Source organism: Stigmatopora argus, chromosome 20 (genome assembly GCF_051989625.1).
Source record: "Stigmatopora argus isolate UIUO_Sarg chromosome 20, RoL_Sarg_1.0, whole genome shotgun sequence".
Taxonomy (NCBI): Eukaryota; Metazoa; Chordata; class Actinopteri; order Syngnathiformes; family Syngnathidae; genus Stigmatopora; species Stigmatopora argus.
This window is the reverse complement of record NC_135406.1, coordinates 2,512,764-2,522,985: the sequence shown is the minus strand read 5'-3', so window position 1 is coordinate 2,522,985 and position 10,222 is coordinate 2,512,764. Positions and strand designations below refer to the sequence as shown.

Genomic DNA, 10,222 nt, shown 5'->3' with positions numbered 1-10,222 from the left:
GAGTAGGGGGGAGGAGAGTAGGGGGAGGAGAGAGTAGGGGGAGGAGAGTAGGAGGAGAGTAGGGGAGGAGAGTAGGGGGGAGAGAGGGGGAGGAGAGTAGGGAGGGGAGGAGAGTAGGGGGAGGAGAGTAGGGGGAGAGGAGAGTAGGGAGGAGGAGTAGGAGGAGGGAGGAGAGTAGGAGGAGGGAGGGAGGGAGAGTAGAGGAGAGTAGGGGAGGAGAGTAGGGGGTGGAGAGTAGGAGGAGGAGAGTAGGGGAGGAGAGTAGGAGGGAGAGTAGGAGGAGGGAGGGTGGGAGGAGAGTAGGAGGAGAGTAGGAGGAGGAGAGGTAGGAGGGAGGAGAGTAGGAGGAGGGTAGGAAGGTAAAATAGGTAGAGTAGAAAAGATAGTGTACATAGAATAAACACTTTGAGTCAAAAACAATCAGTTTTAAGACTAAGTGTTTATTCTATGTACACTATCTTTTCTACTCTACCTATTTTACACTTCCTACTCTCCCTCCTACTCTCCCTCCTACTCTCCCTCCCCTACTCTCCCTCCCCCTACTCTCCTCCTACTCTCCTCCCCCCTCCTCCTCCTACTCTCCTCCCTCCTCCTACTCTCCTCCCCTACTCTCCTCCCCCTACTCTCCTCCCCTACTCTCCTCCTCCTCCTCCCCCCTACTCTCCTCCCCCTACTCTCCTCCCCCCTACTCTCCTCCCCCTACTCTCCTCCCCCTACTCTCCCCCCCTCCTCCCCCTACTCTCCTCCCCCTACTCTCCTCCCCCCTCCCTCCTCCTACTCTCCTCCCCCCTCCCTCCTCCTACTCTCCTCCCCCTCCTCCTCCTACTCTCCTCCCTCCTCCTACTCTCCCCCCTCCCCTACTCCCCCCTCCCTCCTCCTACTCTCCTCCCCCTCCTCCTCCTACTCTCCTCCCTCCTCCTACTCTCCTCCCTCCTACTTCCCCCTCCCCTCCTACTCTCCCCCCTCTACCTCCCCCCTCTAACCTCCTCCCTCTACCTCCTCCCTCTACCACCCTCCCTCCTACCCTACCTCCTACCCCTACTCTACTCTACCCCCTGTTAGTGGATTTGACCCCACTTGTCAGTTTCCTGACCACACCTACTCTCTGAAGTGAGAGCTGTTAGTGGATTTGACCCCACTCGTCAGTTTCTGACCACACCTACTCTCTGAAGTTGAGAGCTGTTAGTGGATTTGACCCCACTTGTCAGTTTCTGACCACACCTACTCTCTTAAGTTGAGAGCTGTTAGTGGATTTGACCCCACTTGTCAGTTTCTGACCACACCTACTCTCTGAAGTTGAGAGCTGTTAGTGGATTTGACCCCACTTGTCAGTTTCTGACCACACCTACTCTCTGAAGTTGAGAGCTGTTAGTGGATTTGACCCCACTTGTCAGTTTCTGACCACACCTACTCTCTTAAGTTGAGAGCTGTTAGTGGATTTGACCCCACTTGTCAGTTTCTGACCACACCTACTCTCTTAAGTTGAGAGCTGTTAGTGGATTTGACCCCACTTATGTCATTTACTCTCTTATTTTGAGAGCTGTGAGTGGATTCGAACCCCACTCCTGATTTGAACTTCACCATCTCAAGTTCTGAGCAATGTCTTTGCCACTGGACCACAGTGACTTCTGAAATGAAGCGTTTGGAAGTTATATTTATCCTTTTCATTACCTCGGTAAAGAATTTGAGAATTGCAAAGAGTGGAATTGAACTCACTCCTGATTTGAACTTGAGTCCACCTGAAGTTCGGACCCATTGTCTTTGCCACTGGACCACAGTGACTTCTGAAATGAAGTGTTTGGAAGTTATATTTATCCTTTTCATTACCTCGGTAAACAATTTGAGAATTGCAAAGAGTGGAATTGAACTCACTCCTGATTTGAACCTGTTCCCACCTCAAGTTCTGACCCATGTCTTTGCCACTGGACCACAGTGACTTCTGAAATGAAGTGATTGGAAGTTATATTTATCCTTTTCATTACCTCGGTAAACAATTTGAGAATTGCAAAGAGTGGAATTGAACTCACTCCTGATTTGAACTTGAGTCCACCTGAAGTTCTGACCCATTGTCTTTGCCACTGGACCACAGTGCCTTCTGAAATGAAGTGATTGGAAGTTATATTTATCCTTTTCATTACCCCGGTAAAACAATTTGAGAATTGCAAAGAGTGGAATTGAACTCACTCCTGACTTGAACCTGTTCCCACCTCAAGTTCTGACCCATTGTCTTTGCCAATGGGCCACAGTGACTTCTGAAATGAAGTAATTGGAAGTTATATTTATGCTTTTCAGTACCTCAATAAACAGTTTGAGAATTGGAAAGAGTGGAAGTGAACTCACTCTTGATTTGAACCTGTTCCCACCTCAAGTTCTGACCCAATGTGTTTGCCACTGGACCACAGCAACAACTGAAAGAAAATGATTGGAAGTTATATTTATCCTTTTCAGTACCTCAATAAACAGTTTGAGTATTGGAAAGAGTGGAAGTGAACTCACTCTTGATTTGAACCTGTTCCCACCTCAAGCTCTGACCCCATGTCTTTGCCACTGGACCACAGCAACAACTGAAAGAAAATGATTAGAAGTTATATTTCTCCTCTTCATTACCTCAATACCATCGGGAAACAATTTGAGAATTGCAAGGAGTAGATTTGTACTCACTTCTGATTAGAAATTGTGTCCACCTCAGATCCTGACCCAATGTCTTTGCAACTGGATCACAGTGATTTCTAGAATGATATGATTGGAAGTTATATTTATCCGTTTCTTTACCTCAATAAACATTATGAGAATTGCAATCCCCAATGTTGTGACATCATGGAGCAAACCAACATTTGACTTTAAGATTTGCCAACACTGGTTGTGAGCACTGATGCTGCCACTCGACCATGGAAATAATTTATGTTTGACTAATGTGTAACATTCAAAATGTACTTTACACTATTTTGTTTTATGGATTTTACTATTCTGCAATTTGATAAAAAAAATCTAGTTTTAGCACAGTTAAAAAAAAAAGTTCTGGAATCACAATGAAGTTGAACATTTCCATTAAGCTGAGCATTTTCATTAAGTTGAGCATTTGGTTTACCATTACCTCTAACTTTAGCATTTGGTTCATTATTTTCATTTTATTTAACATTACCATTCCTCGGCATTTAATTTACCATTTCCATTTATCGGCATTTAGTTAACCATTACAATTCAGTTTAGCATTTATTTTACCATTTCAATTATTTTCACATTTTATATACCATTCCTATTTAGTTTAGCATTATCATTTCATTTGGCATTTGATTTTCCATTACAAATACATTTTGCATTATGTTCACCATTTCAATTAAGTTTAGCATTACATATAGCATTTTGTTTACCATTACCATTTAGTTTGGCATTATCATTAGCTTCAGGATTAAATTGATCATTTCCATTAAGTTCACCATTACCATTAGATTTACCATTTCTATTTAATTTAGCATTACCATTAAGTTGACCTTTCCATTCATTTTACCACTTCCATTAACAGTTACACTAAAACCTCTTAATAATTCTAACCACCACCAACCTTAGCCACTACAGACAGACAGCACCCCACGTTTTATTCCGGCGAATGTGAATAGCCACCTAGTCGACATGGCTCAGACATGGAACACCTCTGATGGAGAGCTCAATTGTTGGACATCTGTGCCAAAGTTCCATCATTAATCTTCACCCCGTCTGTTGCAATGAATGGCAGTGGGTGATTTGGTTACTTTTAAGGCATACTACAGTTACTATAGTACCATTACACTTGTTACATTCTCTGAAATTCAACTTCATCTGTGAACCCACAGCTGTCCAAGATTCTCCTTCAAGTCCACACACACCTCCATGTTTCTGAAACAGTGAGGCAGGGGAGTTAAACAGAACCACTGACAAATTTAGCGTCGGCTACAAACTGCTGCGTAGTTAAGTATTTCCCAGGAACTCTTCTCATCGTGCCATCTAAATTTCCACAATTCTTGTCCTGGGGAAAAAGAAAAATAGTAGCCTGCATTTAACCATTTATCTATTATTATTCAAAATGTCTTTATTTTTTTGCAGTCATGTACAAGTTTATTTTGTAACACCATGTAAATATTTCAATCATGCATTGCCATTGGCCATAAAACACAATGGTAAGAAAACAAATGTTTGATTTTCAACAGAGGTATCCAACAATAGTGCACACCATCGATGACACACCACATCCGACCCATGTCCACCGGGAGGTTGCTAGCCAATATTCAGAATGGATGGAGATCAGACCCGGAACCCACTCGATGGCAAGCCCAATTGTCAAACAGCTCTATCAGGGATTATTCGTTCGTCTGTTACAGTCAATGGCAACAGACGATTTTGAAGACTTAAAAGGCATGCTACGACTATAATGCAAGCATTTCACTTAACTTGACAACGTCTTCAGCATGGCCTCAAAGTCTTGCGTCAGGGACAAGTGAGGAAGCAAGATGTCTGCATGCACATTCAGAAACACTGACACAAATGCAGGGGAGTTAAACAAATATGCAGTCAAACATGGCATCAGCTACAAACCACTGCATGCTAAACTATTTCCCCAGGAACTCTTCTCATCGTGTCATCACAACATTCACAATTCTTGTCCTGGGGAAAAAAGAAAAATCTAGCCTTCATTTGGCATATTAAAAATTTCTTTATTTTTAATATGCCAAAACATAACAACACCATGATTATATTTCAATCTTTCATTGCCATTGGCCATAAAAGACAAGGGTAAGAAAACAAATGAATGATTCTCAACAGAGTCATCCAACAATAGTTCACGCCATCGCCGACACGCCACATCCGACCGGCGTCCACTGGGAGGTTGCTAGCCAAATTTCAGAATGGACGCAAGTCAGACATGGAACACCTTCGATGACAATCCCAATTGTTGGACAGCCCTATCAAGGTTCGTTGATTCATCATCTTCACCTTGTCTGTTCCAGTCAATGGCAATAAATGATTTAAATACTTTCACAGCATGTTCAGCTACAAAAAAAATCCATGTGTTAATAAAATTGGAGGAATTGTACTTAACTTGATCACATCTCATCTGGGGACCATCAAGGCTGTCCACAAAAATAACTCACTCCTCACAATTTTCTCAAGTCTTGTCCTGGAAAAACAGCTGAGATTTAGCCATGAGTCCACTTGTATTCACATCATCCATCTCTTACCCTGTCCACAAATGTCCTCTTCTTGTCACTTTCTCACAACCTTCACAATTCTTGTCCTGGGGGAAATAAATAAAAAATAAATAACACTTAGCCATGAGTCCACTCATTCAAATGGTCTTTATTTTTTGCAGTCATATGTACATTTCATAACAATGCCATGACAATATTCCAATCATCCATTGCTATTTATCCATAAAAGACAAAAATAAATTAATGATCTTAGAGGCATCCAACAATAGTGCACGCCATCGACGACACTCCACATCTGACCCATGTCCACCGGGAGGTTGCTAGCCAAAATTCAGACTGGACACAGATCAGACCTGGTTCTCCCTCGATGGCAAGCCCAATTATCGAACAGCTCTATCAAGGATCATTCATTAATCTTTTACAGTCAATAGCAACAGACGATTTGAAGACTTAAAAGGCATGCTACAATCATAATGCAGGCATTTCACTTAACTTGATTACGTCTTCAGCCTCGTCAAAGTCTTGCGTCAGGGACAAGCTAAGTGAGGGAGTAAGATGTTTGCATGCACATTAAGGGCAGCTCTTACCCAATTGCCAAACAGAAACTCCCATTTTGATGCCATTCCAGCCAACAAATTCGCTTTTTGCTCACAAGCCACCACTGTCCAAAAATGTCCTTTGAGTCCACACGCCACGCCACTCGTTTTTCTGTAACACTGACACATATGCATTAAACAAAAACTGCATCAAACATGGCATCGGCTACAAACCACTACATGCTAAACTATTTCCCCAGGAACTCTTCTGGTCGCTGCCTCACAATCGTCACAATTTCTGTCCTGAAAAACAAATTGTCTTTATTTTTCCCCCAAGTCATGTTTAAAGTAGATTTCACAACAATGCCATCAGAGTATTCCAATCATCCACCACCAGACTGTAACAAACGAGGGGAAGAAGACGAATGGACAATTCCCGACAGAGTGCTCCAACAATTGGGCTCGCCGCATTCAGCGCTCCAGGTCCAAGACCCGTCGACTCTGAATTTAGGCTAGCAACCTCCCGGCCGACGAGAGTCGGACATAGACCACCGTTGACGGCTAGCCCAATTGTTGTACGTCTGTCAGATATCTTTCATCCATCTTCATCCCTTCATCTGTTGCCGTCAATGGCAATGGATGATTGGAATACTTTTAAGGCATGCTACAACTACAATGGAAGCATTTCACTTAACTTGATAACTTCTTCTCTGGGGCTCATCAAGTTCATCCGTGCTGAAACAGCTTAGTGAGGAAGCCACCACTGTCCAAGTGTGTCGTTGAACTCCAGTCCATTTTTCTGAAACACTGACACAGATACAGCAGTTAAACAAATGTGCCGATTAACATTGCGTCGGCTACAAACCACTTCTTCTAAACTATTTTCGAGGAACTAGTCTCGTCACTGCCTCGCAATCTTCACAAGTCTTGTCCTGGAAAAACATTCATTAGGCTACAAGTCCACTCATATTCAATTTTCTTTGTTATTTTTTATGTAGATTTCGCAACAATGCCATCAGAGTATTCCAATCTTCCACTGCCATTGACTGCAACAAACGAGGGGAAGAAGACGAATGGACCATTCCCGACAGAGGACTCCAACGATTGGGGTCACCGCGTACAGCGCTCCACGTCCTAGTCCCGTCGACTCTGAATTTAGGCTAGCAACCTCTCGGTCGACGCGAGTCGGACATAGACCACCGTTGACGGCTAGCCCAATTGTTGTACATCTCTGTCAGAGATCGTTCATTCATCTTCATCCCTTCATCTGTTGGAGTCAATGGCAATAGATGATTGGAATACTTTTAGGGCACGTTGCAACTACAATGAAAGCATTTCACTTAACTTGATAATGTCTTCTCTGGGGCTCATCAGGAGTCATCCATGCTGAACGAGCTTAGTGAGAAAGCCACCACTGTCCAAGTGTGTCGTTGAACTCCATTTTTCTGAAACACTGACACAGATGCAGGAGGGTTAAACAAAAGTGCCAATAAACATTGCGTCGGCTACAAACCACTGCGTGCTAAACTATATTACAGGAACTCTTCTCGTCACTGCCTCGCAATCTTCACATTTCTTGTCCTGGAAAAACATTCATTAGGCTACAAGTCCACACATTCAAATTGCCTTTATTATTTTTTACCCCAGTCATTTTTATGTAGATTTTGCAACAATGCCATCAGAGTATTTCAATCGTCCACTACCATTGACTGCAACAAACGAAGGGAAGAAGACGAATGGACCATTCCCGACAGAGGACTCCAACAATTGGGGTCACCGCGTACAGCCCTCCACGTCCTAGTCCCGTCAACTCTGAATTTAGGCTAGCAACCTCCCGGTCGACGCGAGTAGGACATAGACCACCGTTAACGGCTAGCCCAATTGTTGTACATCTCTGTCAGAGATCGTTCATTCATCTTCATCCCTTCATCTGTTGGAGTCAATGGCAATAGATGATTGGAATACTTTTAGGGCATGCTACAACTACAATGGAAGCATTTCACTTAACTTGATAATGTCTTCTCTGGGGCTCATCAGGAGTCATCATCCATGCTGAACCAGCTTAGTGAGGAAGCCACCACTGTCCATGAATGTTCTTCAAGTCCACATGCCACTCCATTTTTCTGAAACACTGACACAGACGCAGGAGAGTTGAACAAATGTGCCGATAAACATTGCGTCGGCTACAAACCACTTCTTCTAAACTATTTTCCAGGAACTCATCTCATCACTGCCTCGCAATCTTCACAAGTCTTGTCCTGGAAAAACATTCATTAGGCTACAAGTCCACTCATATTCAAATTGCCTTTATTATTTTTATGTAGATTTCGTAACAATGCCATCAAAGTATTCCAATCGTCCACTACCCTTGACGGCAACAAATGAAGGGGAAGAAGACGAATGGACCATTCCCGACAGAGGACTCCAACGATTGGGGTCACCGCGTACAGCACTCCACGTCCTAGTCCCGTCGACTCAGAATTTAGGCTAGCAACCTCCCGGTCGACGCGAGTCGGACATAGACCACCGTTGACGGCTAGCCCAATTGTTGTACGTCTCTGACAGAGATCGTTCATTCATCTTCATCCCTTCATCTGTGTGGCAATGGATGATTGGAATACTTTTAGGGCATGTTACAACTACAATGGAAGCATTTCACTTAACTTGATAACTTCTTCTCTGGGGCTCATCAAGGTCGTCCGTGCTGAACCAGCTTAGTGAGGAAGCCACCACTGTCCAAGTGTGTCGTTGAAATCCCCTCTATTTTTCTGAAACACTGACAGATGCAGGAGGGTTAAACAAAAGTGCCAATAAACATTGCGTCGGCTACAAACCACTGCGTGCTAAACTATATTCCAGGAACTCTTCTCGTCACTGCCACACAATCTTCACATTTCTTGTCCTGGAAGAACATTCATTAGGCTACGAGTCCACACATTCAAATTGCCTTTATTATTTTTTACCCCAGTCATTTTTATGTAGATTTCGCAACAATGCCATCAAAGTATTCCAATCGTCCACTACCATTGACTGCAACAAACGAGGGGAAGAAGACGAATGGACCATTCCCAACAGAGGACTCCAACGATTGGGGTCACCGCGTACAGCCCTCCACGTCCTAGTCCCGTCGACTCTGAATTTAGGCTAGCAACCTCCCGGTTGACGAGAGTAGGACATAGACCACCGTTGACGGCTAGCCCAATTGTTGTACGTCTCTGTCAGAGATCGTTCATTCATCTTCATCCCTTCATCTGTTGGAGTCAATGGCAATGGATGATTGGAATACTTTTAGGACATGTTACAACTACAATGGAAGCATTTCACTTAACTTGATAACATCTTCTCTGGGTCTCATCAGGGTCGTCCGTGCCGCACCAGCTTAGTGAGGAAGCCACCACTGTCCATGAATGTTCTTCAAGTCCACATGCCACTCCATTTTTCTGAAACACTGACACAGACGCAGGAGACTTAAACAAATGTGCCGATAAACATTGCATCGGCTACAAACCACTTCTTCTAAACTATTTTCCAGGAACTCGTCTCATCACTGCCTCGCAATCTTCACATTTCTTGTCCTGGAAAAACATTCATTAGGCTACGAGTCCACACATTCAAATTGCCTTTATTATTTTTTACCCCAGTCATTTTTATGTAGATTTCGCAACAATGCCATCAAAGTATTCCGATCGTCCACTACCATTGACTGCAACAAACGAGGGGAAGAAGACGAATGGACCATTCCCGACAGAGGACTCCAACAATTGGGGTCACCGCGTACAGCCCTCCACGTCTTAGTCCCGTCGACTCTGAATTTAGGCTAGCAACCTCCCGGTCGACACGAGTAGGACATAGACCACCGATGACGGCTAGCCCAATTGTTGTACGTCTCTGTCAGAGATCATTCATCCGTCTTTATCCCTTCATCCGTTGCAGTCGATGATTTGAATACTTTTAAGGCATGCTACACCTACAATGGAAGCATTTCACTTAACTTGATATTTTCTTCAGCATGGCCTCGTCAAAGTCTTCCGTCAGGGACAAGCAAACGAGATGCGGTGGGCAGAAACGCACACCTGCGCCAAACCAATTTGCCTAGAAACACGCGAAAAACTAAAATAACCAAAGTTTAGAGTCCAAGTAGACATTTCGAGAAACATGCAGTAGAAAATGATGACATTTCTTACCTTCCCAATGACTTTAGTGGACGATACGAAACCACCCAAACAAAGTCTGAAAAACAATTTAAAGTCAGTTCATGTAAAAAACACTTAGTCTTAAAACTTAAAAACTCCTTACTTGTGGACTTGAGACGCCGAAAAGCAACAAATCAGTTGAAATTGTTGGTGAAACAATGCTCGTGACATTGACAAGCCAAATGAGCACGCCAAACAATTTAAATCTTCGCTCCCTTTTCCGGTTCATATGACGTACCGGCGCAGTTTTATGACGTCACAGCACACGCACCTGTCAGCAATCATTAATGTGCACGGTTTACTCGGACAA

The 10,222-nt window shown here is 43.6% G+C and overlaps 2 long non-coding RNA genes across 7 annotated transcripts; both read right to left on the bottom strand.

Moving 5' to 3' along the window:
• Nucleotides 1-2,514: 2,514 nt before the first annotated feature.
• LOC144066252 (uncharacterized) lies at nucleotides 2,515-7,719 on the bottom strand. 6 transcript variants are annotated; one of them, XR_013297419.1, is made up of 5 exons: nucleotides 5,214-7,719; nucleotides 3,780-5,152; nucleotides 3,563-3,714; nucleotides 2,662-2,729; nucleotides 2,515-2,564 (listed from the first exon to the last, which is right to left on the bottom strand). It is a non-coding gene; the product is annotated as an uncharacterized LOC144066252 (long non-coding RNA). The 6 variants fall into 6 exon arrangements; XR_013297422.1 differs by having other exon boundaries at nucleotides 3,795-5,152; XR_013297420.1 differs by having other exon boundaries at nucleotides 3,563-4,003; nucleotides 4,426-5,152.
• Nucleotides 7,720-7,739: 20 nt separating this feature from the next.
• On the bottom strand, nucleotides 7,740-10,106 carry LOC144066253 (uncharacterized). The gene is made up of 3 exons (XR_013297424.1): nucleotides 10,016-10,106; nucleotides 9,904-9,949; nucleotides 7,740-9,811 (listed from the first exon to the last, which is right to left on the bottom strand). It is a non-coding gene; the product is annotated as an uncharacterized LOC144066253 (long non-coding RNA).
• Between the last annotated feature and the right edge of the window lie 116 nt (nucleotides 10,107-10,222).